At 43.9% G+C, this 13,799-nt stretch overlaps 1 long non-coding RNA gene across 1 annotated transcript; it reads right to left on the bottom strand.

The window, feature by feature from the left end:
* Positions 1-9,087: 9,087 nt before the first annotated feature.
* Positions 9,088-13,316, bottom strand: LOC142388758 (uncharacterized). The gene is made up of 3 exons (XR_012770327.1): positions 12,949-13,316; positions 12,696-12,794; positions 9,088-9,963 (listed from the first exon to the last, which is right to left on the bottom strand). It is a non-coding gene; the product is annotated as an uncharacterized LOC142388758 (long non-coding RNA).
* Between the last annotated feature and the right edge of the window lie 483 nt (positions 13,317-13,799).

The following is a 13,799-nucleotide window of genomic DNA, read 5'->3' as shown; positions in this document are numbered from 1 at the left end:
CAGCTGTGTTCCCACCATCTCCTTCACCCAGACATAGTCAGAGGGAATTGAGTGGTGACGCCCGAGCAGTATCAACACTGTCTTTAAAAAGGCTTGAGACCACTATTAGGAGTCCACAAGTAACATCCTTGCCTACCAGTGTGAATGGTCAATTGCAGCCTGCTGTGTTGACAACGGCACCATCACCTAGCATAGCTGCTAACTTGAATACTCGGCACCAAGTGTCCTTGCCAAACAGAGCCAGTGGTAATGATGGCACTACTTCGACAACGCATTCAGTACTTACCATGAGTGATGTAAATCCTCCTGCCGTACAACGGGTCGTTGTTGAGCATGTCATGCGAACTAATGAAGCAATGTCTCCCATGCACTCTTCATTTCGCCTCAGATCTTTCTCTGGGAAGATTCCTCGCCCAAACAACGAACTTGATTATGATACCTGGAGAGCAAATGTTGACTTATTCTTGACAGATCCCGCCATGTCTGACCTGCACAGAACACGCAAGATCTTAGACAGCTTATTGCCTCCAGCTACTGATGTTATCAGGCATGTTAGCCCTCAGGCTTTACCATCAGTGTATCTTCAGCTACTAGATTCGGTTTATGGCTCCGTTGAAGATGGAGATGAGCTATTGGCCAAGTTTATGGGGATGCTGCAGAACAACGAGGAGAAGCCTTCTGACTATCTTAACCGCTTGCAAGTTGCCCTGAGTGCTGTGGTCAGGCGAGGTGGTATCGCAGAGAGTGAAAGAAACCGCTATCTCTTGAAGCAGTTCTGTCGAGGCTGCTGGAATGATGGATTGATCGCTGATCTCCAACTTGAGCGAAAAACAAATGCACTGCCCTCCTTTGCTGAACTGGTGTTACTCATCAGAACAGAGGAAGATAAACAGACAAGTAAACATAATCGTATGAAAAAACACCTTGGACTACACAAGTCAAGCCCTGCTGCCCCAAAGCTGAGAGCTACAGCTCAACAGATAGCTGCATGCAGTTGTGCTACACCTGAGAGAGAGGTCACTGAAGTCTTGAAAAAACAGCTTAACGAGATACAAGCTCAGGTTGCTGTGCTGCAGACCACAACTCCGCGTAAAACTAAAGCCAACTATCCTGATACAACTGAAATCGACACATTGAAAAGACAGATTGCTGACATTCAAGCACAAGTAACTGATATGAGGAAAGCAACTCACGAAGTTAAAAGCGACCACCTAGAGGCAACAGAGATTAAAACATTGAAACATCAGCTTGCCCTTCTTCAAGCACAAGTGACTCCACATCACGCTCAGAGTCATCAGATACCATCGTCTGCTTTCTCAAAAGATTTCTCCATGAAAGCTCAACACCAGTCTCCCAACAAGAGAGCAAGCGGACAGTCTGGTTCAGAGCCAACGGCAAATATTAGGCCGCGTCCATGGTATTGTTTCCGCTGTGGCGAAGACGCTCACCTTGCAGTCAACTGTAGGAGTGAACCAAATCCCCTTCTGGTTGAGGGAAAGAGACAGCTGCTTAGAGAGAAACAACGGCAATGGGATCAGCAGAATGACAGCACTGGCGTCCAGCAGTTAAACTGCTAGAAGCCCCTGTTGCAGGGCAAACAGGGACTAAAAGACTGACAGAATGCCCTAGAAAAACAAAGAGGGTGGCCAGCAAGTGTGGTAATGCGAACACCGTTTCCACCATACTGCCACCGAAGCTGGTTGGTACAAAATGTACTGCTCAAATCTCTATTGAAGGTAACAAAGTTAATTGCCTGCTAGATACAGGATCTCAGGTGACTACTATCCCGCTGTCATTTTTCCAGACTCACCTGTCCCATCATTCCCTGAAACCCATTGATGATCTTTTGGATGTAGAGCTGCAAATAGAAGGAGCCAATGGAGAGGCTGTGCCTTACCTTGGTTATGTCGAACTCAACCTGACGTTCCCAGAGGAGTTCTTGGGTGAAGAGACTGAGGTCCCTACGATAGTGTTGGTTGTCCCTGATTTGAACAGTGTGCTCCAAATCCTCATTGGCACCAATTCATTAGATGCTCTCTATTCCAACTATGTTGAAGGACATGATTGTCGCCCTCAGTCATCTCTTCCTGGCTACAGTGTGGTTTTGAAAATCCTTGAAGTACGACAAAGACAGACAAGTACTGGAAATCTTGGGTTGATAAAGGCATGTAGCAACGCTCCTGAAGTGGTGCCAGCAGGCAGTACAATTGTCGTGGAAGGGCAGGTGCACATGAGGGATGCTCACCAGGAAAAGTGGGCTGTTGTAGAGCCTGCATCTGTGTCGTCCCTTCCTGGCGGATTGCTGGTTGCAAGCTCCCTGTGCACCTTACCTGCCAAGCGCTCCTGCTCAATGTCAATCCTGCTGAGGAATGAAACTCAACACGACATCACAATTCCTCCAAGGACAGTGTTGGCTGAGATTCACGCTGTTCAACAAGTGATGGGGAAGGAACCTTCTGCTGATACAACCACTTCTGAAACCAAAAGAATGGAGTTTGACTTTGGGGATTCCCCTTTACCAGAGGGGTGGAAAGAGCGAATCACAAGACTGCTCAACAACACACCTGAGGTATTTTCCCAGCATGACATGGATTTTGGTCACACCGGTAAAGTGAAACACCATATCAAGTTGAGTGACAACACTCCTTTCAAACACCGAGCCAGACCCATCCATCCACATGATGTAGATGCAGTAAAGAAACACCTCCAAGAGCTGCTAGATTCTGGTGTCATACGTGAGTCAGAGTCCCCCTTTGCATCTCCCATAGTCGTCGTTCGAAAGAAAGATGGTTCTGTGCGGTTGTGCATTGACTTCAGGAGACTCAACTTACAGACCATAAAAGATGCATACGCTCTACCAAACTTGGAGGAAGTGTTCTCCCTCTTGACCGGTTCTAAATGGTTCTCAGTCCTTGATTTAAAATCAGGCTATTACCAGGTTGAAATGGAAGAGGCTGACAAACAGAAGACTGCGTTCGTGTGCCCACTTGGCTTCTGGGAGTTTAACAGGATGCCACAAGGGGTTACAAATGCACCAAGTACGTTCCAACGGTTGATGGAGAGATGTATGGGAGATCTCCACCGCAGGGAGGTGCTGGTCTTCATCGATGATCTCATAATCTTCTCTGACACCTTGGAGCAACATGAGTCAAGGTTAATGCAAGTCCTCAACCGGCTGAAAGAGTTTGGATTAAAACTGTCATCAGAAAAATGTAAGTTTTTCCAAACCTCTGTCAAATATCTTGGTCACATCGTCTCCCAGCATGGGGTTGAGACAGATCCACAAAAGATTGAAGCCTTAAAGACCTGGCCAGTACCCAAGAATCTTAAAGAACTACGCACTTTCCTTGGCTTTTCTGGGTACTACAGACGGTTTGTGAGGGACTATTCAAAGATCACCAAACCTCTAAATGACCTCACAGCAGGGTACCCACCCCTCAGGAAACACAATCAAGGAAGAGAAAAACCTTCCCTCTACTTTCATCCAAAGGAATCCTTTGGGGAAAGGTGGACTCCAGAATGTCAAGGAGCTTTTGAGGAGATTATTAACAAGCTCACCACAGCACCTATCTTAGGGTTCGCAAACCCCAAGCTTCCGTATGTCCTTCACACTGACGCAAGCACAACAGGGCTGGGTGCGGCCCTATACCAAGAACAGGACGGACAGATGAGGGCTATCGCCTTTGCAAGCAGAGGATTGACAAAGAGTGAGGCGAAATACCCTGCTCACAAATTGGAGTTTCTCGCTTTAAAGTGGGCTGTCACTGCTAAGTTTAGTGACTATTTGTACGGCACTGAATTTACTGTAGTCACAGACAGCAACCCCTTAACTTACATCTTAACGTCTGCAAAGTTGGATGCCACAAGTTACAGGTGGTTGTCAGCTCTATCGACATACAACTTCAAGCTCCAGTATAGAGCAGGAACTCAGAATCAAGACGCAGACGGACTTTCTCGTCGACCACATGGGGAGCTCCAGAATGATGCTGTGTCAAGGAAAGAGTGTGAAAGGATTAAGCAATTCACTTTACATTACCTGAAGGATCAGGAGACTCCAGATGTTGTTCTTCCAGATGCAGTGAGGGCCATCTGTGAGAAGCATGATGTTGAGTGGTCTCATAAAAGCCCCACATGTCCAAATCCATCAGTCACACTTGTCGAGTCTCTCGCCATCCATGCTGATGCTCTGCCCAGTGGTTTCCAGCAGGAAGATGATCATGGACTTCCTGTTATCGGTCACTGGACTAAAGAGGAGATGAGAGCAAAGCAAAGAGATGACCCGGATCTTAGAGTGGTCATTGAGCACAAGGAGTCTGGAGACATGCCCTCTCCTTCCCTAAGACAAGAGCTTCCAGATCTTGTTTTGTGGCTCCGAGAGTGGAAGCGCCTAGAGTTAAGAGATGGAGTGTTATACAGAGCACGACAAGAACATGGACGAGTCACACACCAGCTTGTGCTACCAATTGGACTTAGAGCCACAGCATTGAGAAGTCTACATGATGACCTGGGTCACCTAGGCATAGAACGAACTCTCGACCTCGTGAGGTCACGATTCTATTGGCCTAGAATGTCCTCATATGTAGAGCAGAGGATCAAGATGTGTGAGCGTTGTGTGCGCCGGAAGACTCCAACAGAGAGAGCAGCTCCCTTGTGTAACATCAAGACTAGCAGACCCTTGGAGCTGGTCTGCATGGATTTTCTATCGGTGGAGCCTGATCGGAGCAACACAAAAGATATATTAGTGCTGACAGATCATTTCACTAAGTACGCAGTCGCGATTCCAACTCGAAACCAGAAGGCGCAGACTGTGGCTAAGTGCTTATGGGAGAACTTTCTGGTGCACTATGGATTTCCGGAGAAACTTCTGAGTGATCAAGGTCCGGATTTTGAATCTCGCACCATAAAAGAACTGTGCTCCATCGCTGGCATTCAGAAGGTCAGGACTACTCCTTACCACCCCAGGGGAAATCCAGTAGAGAGGTTCAATCGGACCCTCCTCCAGATGTTGGGCACTCTGGAAAACAAGGACAAGTCTCATTGGAGAGAGTTCGTCAAGCCTCTAGTGCATGCATATAATTGCACACGGAGTGATGTGACAGGATTCAGTCCCTACGAACTAATGTTTGGCAGACAACCGCGGCTGCCAGTTGATTTGGCGTTTGGTCTACCTGCAAGCAGTCAGCCCAAGTCACACTCCCAGTATGTGCATGACTTAAAGGGTCGCCTAGAGGAAAGCTACCGAGTCGCCATAGAGAATGCCTCAAAGACAGCGGAGCGTAACAAACAACGTTTTGACAAAAGAGTTGTTGAGTCCACTCTTGAAGCAGGAGATCGTGTCCTCGTGAGGAATGTTCGGATAAGAGGGAAACACAAGTTGGCGGATAAATGGGAATCAGACGTTCACATTGTGGTCAAACGTGCTGGTGATCTACCGGTATATACTGTCAAACCAGAGGGAAAAGATGGGCCACTTCGAACATTACACCGTGACCTTTTGCTTCCATGTGGTTTCTTACCTGTGGCTGAGACCGAGCAACCTCTGAGGCAGACAATCAACAAACCTAGAACAAGGAGGCAGGCAAGAATGGAAGTCACAGATGAGTCTGAGGTGGCAGATGATAATTCAGAGTCAGAAGACACTGACTACTATCACTACCCACCTGGTCAGACATTGAACCCTGACTTTATTGAAACAAGACTTTTGACCCGGTCAGAGACAGTACCTACAAAGGAGAGATATCCTGGGGAGATAAAACAACCAACCCTGTCTTCAGTTGATATGCTTCCTGTTCCTGTTGGCCTGGAGGAGAAGACAAAGACTTCAATCATAGACAGAGAGAATAGATTTTCACCTGAAAGAGAGACAGTGCAGTGGGTACCTGTAGAGATCATTCCACCCAAATCAGAGAGACCTCTAGCTCTTAAAGATATGACCTCAAATGAGCCAAGCTCTGATAGATCAAATTGTTTTGGAAGGGTAGGAAATTCAGTGGTTGCGGATACAGAGGTTGAGGTTATTCCAGAGCACAGAGAGGCAGATCTTCCCAAAGTGAGACGAGTTTTGTTTGGGAGTTCTCAGGACGCTATCCAAGATCTTTCAGTGCAAGAGGATGAGACCTTACCTGTTCAGCTGAGTATGTCAGAGTCTCTCTCAGAACCGAACATTATGAGTGAAAGCCTTCCTGTTTTTCCAGACCTGTCATTCAGTGACAGCAGCAGAAATGAAGGATGCTTTGTCAGTGAACCTTGTAAGGAAGTGTCAGTGGAAAGGACCAATGAGGGACCAGCAGCTGAAACATTGGGAAGAAGAGATACCTCTCCAGTCATCATGGGAGAGAATGAATGTTACACTGCTCCCAGACGTTCTCAGAGGCATAGAGAACAACCTGAACGACTACAGTATAGTCAACTGGGAAATCCCTTACTGTCTATAGTCCAGTCACTCTTCCAAGGCCTCAATCTTGCTTTTGCAGATGCACTCCAGAACCCCAGCTATGCAGACACTCCCCAAGTAACTCCTAGGCCAGTTCACAGTCATGTGGGTGTAATGGGACATACACACCTTTAAGAGGGGAGGGTGTAACCCAGGTTACCATCATCAGTTCATTGGTGAAATAAATAAATATGATTTAGGATTAAAATCTTAAATATGTCAATAAATAGTAAAATCAATAAATGCACATATGGTTATTTAGATCTGGAAAAATAGTATAAGTGTGTGTGGTAAATGCACCTTTCTCAAAGTGTACAAGATCCAGGTGACATGAGGAGTTCACATGATGTAATGTAGCGAATCAGGCGCCGTCAAGGTGTATGTGTCGTCGTGTTTTTTTTCTCTCTCTCGATCAGACCGATGTTAAGGCAGCTGCATGCTACGATTTCGCTGGACATGCACTTCTTTTTTTTTGAGCAAAAGAGAGTTATTTAGTCGGTTTTGTCATTGTTTTCACCGGTGTGGAGAGCAAGACCTTCCTTTTTTTTTGCTGTGGGATTGTTAGAGGACAGCGTATGCTGCAAAGAGGACGAGAGAGAGCGTGAGTGGTGTTAATTAGCAACCGTGGCGTTAGCTTTAGCCATTAGCCACATTAGCTTTGCTAAATTCGTTTTAGGAAAATGCACATTGCTGAACTCCCGTGTCCCTGTTTCTTTAAAAGTGTAACCTGGACTGATGAGAGCCGTTTGACCTGCATTGTGCTGGAGATTGTGTGTGTAATGATTGAGCCTCTGGTGAGTAAACTTTGTTAATGTTAGTCTCATAAATGGATGAAAAGAATGTGCATATGCTAGTGGGAATGTGAGGTAAAGAGGCGTTAATTTCATGTATGTTTTGTTTAAAAGCGTTAAATTAATTAATATCTGTTCAAATGTTATGATATTAATTGCATTGCCCTTGCCTCATGTATTTTCTGTGAGAGTGAGTGATGGTAAAAAGGAAGAATGAGCAGAAGAGTGATGGCTCAGCCATTTTGTTTCATGTTAATATTGAAAAATGCCAGTTCATTGATGGATAGTAAAAGTGGTTATTAATGAATAAATATGTATATATTTGTTTATATACATATGTTTATATGTAGAGGTATATTTTGTTACAAGAATGTTATAGTAACCCTCTTTTTGGCCCTTATAGGCCGGGTCTTTTTGCTGTATGATTTCCTGGGTTCAAGATCTGCATGGAAAATTCTTCTGCTGAGACTCTTCCTATTGTGTAAGGTGGATGAGAACTCAGTGGTTGTGGCGAGCCATCCAAATTAGAAAAACAAAGGAAAAAAAACAGAACTGTGGCTTTGTCAGTGAATTCATTTGTGAATTGTTTGAAATCTGAGGTGTTTATTGACACTCATTCAATTTTGTATTCTTTATTCATTCATTTATTTATTTTCTTTCATTTTGTTTCCTAAAACCAATACAAAATACCACATAACTACTTACCTGTCAGTTGTGTGAATTCTTTACTATTACACTCAATGCAAATTGCTAATACCCCCTTCTCCTATAGCGAAACTAGACTTCTGATTTACTGGTCTGCACGAATATTAACCTTGATGAAACCATATCTGTATCACCCAACCTTTACTATGCAGGAAGAGCTGAGGCAGGTTACACTCACTGCACGCAATGTCTACTAAACACACTCAAGACAGCGGCGACGAGCCAGGGAAGTTCACAGGTAGCGTTCTCTAACTGGAATTACCGGCACTACTTCTCACCCGTGGAGATAAAAGGCAACAATGTGTATGTAACATGCACGCTATGCCCAGGGAAAAAAACTTCATCCACGTCTGCCTCAAGTAACTCAAATCTAATGAAGCACCTCACATCAACCCATGCGAATATGACACTTGTTGCTTCTGCAGCTGCTAACCCAACCAGAAGCCCAAATGCAGCTAGCTAACCCAACCCCAAGCCCAAATGCAGCTAGCTAACCCAACCCCAAGCCCAAATGCAGCTAGTTCACCCAACCCCAAGCCCAAATGCAGCTAGCTAACCCAACCCCAAGCCCAAATGCAGCTAGTTAACCCAACCCCAAGCCCAAATGCAGCTAGTTAACCCAACCCCAGGCCCAAATGCAGCTAGCTAACCCAACCCCAAGCCCAAATGCAGCTAGCTAACCCAACCCCAAGCCCAAATGCAGCTAGTTAACCCAACCCCAAGCCCAAATGCAGCTAGCTAACCCAACCCCAAGCCCAAATGCCGCTAGCTAACCCAACCCCAAGCCCAAATGCAGCTAGTTCACCCAACCCCAAGCCCAAATGCAGCTAGCTAACCCAACCCCAAGCCCAAATGCAGCTAGTTAACCCAACCCCAAGCCCAAATGCAGCTAGTTAACCCAACCCCAGGCCCAAATGCAGCTAGCTAACACAACCCCAAGCCCAAATGCAGCTAGTTAACCCAACCCCAAGCCCAAATGCAGCTAGCTAACACAACTCCAAGCCCAAATGCAGCTAGCTAACCCAACCCCAAGCCCAAATGCAGCTAGCTAACCCAACCCCAAGCCCAAATGCAGCTAGCTAACCCAACCCCAAGCCCAAATGCAGCTAGCTAACCCAACTCCAAGCCCAAATGCAGCTAGCTAACCCAACCCCAAGCCCAAATGCAGCTAGCTAACCCAACCCCAAGCCCAAATGCAGCTAGCTAACCCAACCACAAGCCCAAATGCAGCTAGCGTGAGCCCCAGGGAAGGAGGCGGAGCCACTCGAAAACAAACAACACTCCATTTTTCGGCTCAGAATTTATTTATTTATTTATTTCTATGCATCATATGGCAGGCTGCAATCTATTGAGTTCAAATAAATACAGAATGTTCTAAATTACTGTATTTAGTGTTTTTATATCTTCTATATAGGGAGTATAGGGAAATATTCACTGGTCTGGTTCATTTTTTTTTTCCTTTAGCACAAGTTTCTTGTGTTTACCATGAATAAATTAAATCAGTTAATATAAACATATTTGATGTTAAAGATGTTATAGAACGTAACAGCGTTATAGAACACAAACATAACGCCAAAGTTACTTTGCTGAGTAACTAATTACTTTTACAATGTGGTAACTGAGTTACTAACTCAATTACTTTTTGGGAGCAGTAACTATAACTAATTACTTTTTAAAAGTAACTTGACCAACACTGGTGTTTACAGTGCAATCACTGTAAAGAGTTTGAAGATTAGCAGTATTCTGTTCCCCTTTTTCGGTTTGTGGCTTCACACTGTGGTGGTGCAGCTCCATGAAGCACCACAGCTGCCCCATAAACCGTGACGTCAGCCGCTGAGCCCGAGAGAGCAGCCTGAAGGTCCTCAAACTCCCGACCGGTCCACCGACGTGGAAACCATGACTTGGCCTTTTGACCAGTCATTAAAGTCAGAGTTTCTGCATCCGTTCGGCCTGTGTGACGTAAAGCTCATCATCATCAACGCTCTGCAAGGGTTCACCGGGTCCCTCTGCGGCTGGTGAAAGCTGTGCATCAGCCTTTAGAAGACAGGAGTGGAACAACCACAATGGAGACTGGATAATTGGAATTATCCACTCCTCCACAATGTATTATAGACCATTATATGCATGGGAAGAGTTGGAACAGCTGACCCAGAAAGTAGCACGCAGAGGACCGAGTTCATGTCTGAGGAGAATCGGTTTGCACACCATAAACTATGCACCAAGCCTCACCACACAAAGTATAGTAACAGGTTTCTCCTAAAACTTTACTTCCCTTTTGAATTCATGGACTAAATGTAAAAGAAGCCAGTTTTATAACCCATTGTGAACAGAAACAAGTTTTGTTGTTGCAGTAATTTAAAGTACAACCAGTTATTTTAATATGCTGTTTAAAAAAAATCATATGTTCAACTTTATAGCTTCTTTTTACTCTATTTTGTCATTGCAAAACTATTGTGATTGGGAGCAGAAACGCATGTTTGTTGACGTTTGTTGTATTTTTGTGCGCATGTGCACGGATTTGGCACCTGGACGAACAATGGATTTGAGCAGCTGTGTCCAGCACAGCGGCAGCAGGACATCAGGGTCTGTTATTAAGGCTAAAGTCAGCTCTGTCTGAGTCCTCAGGAATTACACCAGGCTGCTCCACAACTTTGATTTTAATCACCAGTTGTGCCCAAAGATCAGTGGACATATAATTGCAAATATCATAGATGGGTGTAATAAGACAGAACCCAAAATAACGTTTCATGAGCAACGGTGTGGCGAATCAGCCTTACATTTACCATGATCAGCCTTACATTTACCATGATCAGCCTTACATTTACCATGATCAGCCTTACATTTACCATGATCAGCCTTACATTTACCATGATCAGCTTACATTTACCATGATCAACTTACATTTACCATGATCAGCCTTACATTTACCATGATCAGCTTACATTTACCATGATCAGCTTTCATTTACCATGAACAGCCTTACATTTACCATGAACAGCTTACATTTACCATGAACAGCCTTACATTTACCATGATCAGCCTTACATTTACCATGATCAGCCTTACATTTACCATGATCAGCTTACATTTACCATGATCAGCCTTACATTTACCATGATCAGCCTTACATTTACCATGATCAGCTTACATTTACCATGATCAGCCTTACATTTACCATGATCAGCTTACATTTACCATGAACAGCCTTACATTTACCATGATCAGCCTTACATTTACCATGATCAGCCTTTCATTTACCATGATCAGCTTACATTTACCATGATCAGCCTTACATTTACCATGAACAGCCTTACATTTACCATGATCAGCCTTACATTTACCATGATCAGCCTTACATTTACCATGATCAGCCTTACATTTACCATGATCAGCCTTACATTTACCATGATCAGCTTACATTTACCATGATCAGCTTACATTTACCATGATCAGCCTTACATTTACCATGATCAGCCTTACATTTACCATGAACAGCCTTACATTTACCATGATCAGCCTTACATTTACCATGATCAGCCTTACATTTACCATGATCAGCTTACATTTACCATGATCAGCCTTACATTTACCATGATCAGCCTTACATTTACCATGATCAGCTTACATTTACCATGATCAGCCTTACATTTACCATGATCAGCCTTACATTTACCATGATCAGCTTACATTTACCATGATCAGCCTTACATTTACCATGATCAGCTTACATTTACCATGAACAGCCTTACATTTACCATGATCAGCCTTACATTTACCATGATCAGCCTTTCATTTACCATGATCAGCTTACATTTACCATGATCAGCCTTACATTTACCATGAACAGCCTTACATTTACCATGATCAGCCTTACATTTACCATGATCAGCCTTACATTTACCATGATCAGCCTTACATTTACCATGATCAGCCTTACATTTACCATGATCAGCTTACATTTACCATGATCAGCTTACATTTACCATGATCAGCCTTACATTTACCATGATCAGCCTTACATTTACCATGATCAGCCTTACATTTACCATGATCAGCCTTACATTTACCATGAACAGCCTTACATTTACCATGAACAGCCTTACATTTACCATGATCAGCTTACATTTACCATGATCAGCCTTACATTTACCATGAACAGCCTTACATTTACCATGATCAGCCTTACATTTACCATGAACAGCCTTACATTTACCATGATCAGCCTTACATTTACCATGATCAGCCTTACATTTACCATGATCAGCTTACATTTACCATGATCAGCTTACATTTACCATGATCAGCTTACATTTACCATGATCAGCCTTACATTTACCATGATCAGCTTACATTTACCATGATCAGCCTTACATTTACCATGAACAGCCTTACATTCACCATGATCAGCCTTACATTTACCATGATCAGCCTTACATTTACCATGAACAGCCTTACATTTACCATGATCAGCCTTACATTTACCATGATCAGCCTTACATTTACCATGAACAGCCTTACATTCACCATGATCAGCCTTACATTTACCATGATCAGCCTTACATTTACCATGATCAGCTTACATTTACCATGATCAGCTTACATTTACCATGAACAGCCTTACATTTACCATGATCAGCCTTACATTCACCATGATCAGCCTTACATTTACCATGATCAGCCTTACATTTACCATGATCAGCTTACATTTACCATGATCAGCTTACATTTACCATGATCAGCCTTACATTTACCATGAACAGCCTTACATTTACCATGATCAGCCTTCCATTGTCGGGTTGTAAAAGCGCAGCACAAAGAAATTTGGTTGAAGCGTGATCACTTGAACCGAGCCTTGAATTTTTTTGCTGTTAAGGGAAGATGAAACAAAGCACATGGATGCAATTAAAGAACCAATTATATCCAAAAGTGATGCAAAGCAACAACAGAATAATTTTCTGGTTACTCATGCAGTTATATAAAATTCCGCTCGTGTGGACTGTGTTAGCTGGAAAAGAACACCTGTTTGAGCTCGAAGTGCTGCAGGCATCTGTGTTGGCTCTTTGCACTTTGTGTAACATTCACGTATAACTTTGTGAACTCAGGTGCTGGTTGGGTTTCTCTTTTCGGAGGATGTGCTTCTCTTCTGGCAGGAGGTGTCCGCTCAGCAGTTTGTTCCAGTCCCGTGAAGCCGCAGGGCTCGAGAGGAAGCAGCTGCTGGGGTTGGAGGGACAAGCCTGCTTGAATTTACCCTCCCTCTGGGACTGTTCTATTAACACCACGATAGATTTACGGGCCTCTGGTCATTCATGTCCTTTGTTTGGTCATTAAAGCAAAAGTAGGAAAAAAAAAAAGAAAGAAAGTGCAAGTGTTTTTGAATTTTAATGATTTTCTCGTGTTAATGTTTGGTAATGATTCCGTTTTCTTGGATTAATAAAACCTTTTAACATTCCAATTACATTCGCCCTGTCAAGATAACACGGTACACAATGTGCTTTGGCACCATTACCAAATCCCTGGCAACACATCATTCGGAGCTGAGGGAAAATGCTTCATTACCCTTTATCTGCCAATGAAGAGCGCTCTCCAAACAGACACCCTGTACGTTCTCCCGAGGGGAAGAAAATTGCTGTGCTTTCCTGGTAACACGACCCACTTTGGAACAAGATAGTGCAGATCACTGTCACCTTGTTAGCAGCACAACTATCCCCCATGCTGCTCACAAGCACAAAGCTTATGTAAGACATTTTGATGTTGATGTGCTGTGGCTGTATGTCAGTGGGTTCAGTGTATTCATGTGTATTTGAACAGTGTGTGTGTGTGTGTGTTTAATTTTCCATGTAGTCACTGCCCTTAAGTCTGGGACTTACCAA

Source organism: Odontesthes bonariensis, chromosome 9, assembly GCF_027942865.1.
Source record: "Odontesthes bonariensis isolate fOdoBon6 chromosome 9, fOdoBon6.hap1, whole genome shotgun sequence".
Lineage (NCBI taxonomy): Eukaryota > Metazoa > Chordata > Actinopteri > Atheriniformes > Atherinopsidae > Odontesthes > Odontesthes bonariensis.
Note: the sequence above shows the minus strand (reverse complement) of the source record. Positions and strands in the feature narration are given on the sequence as shown.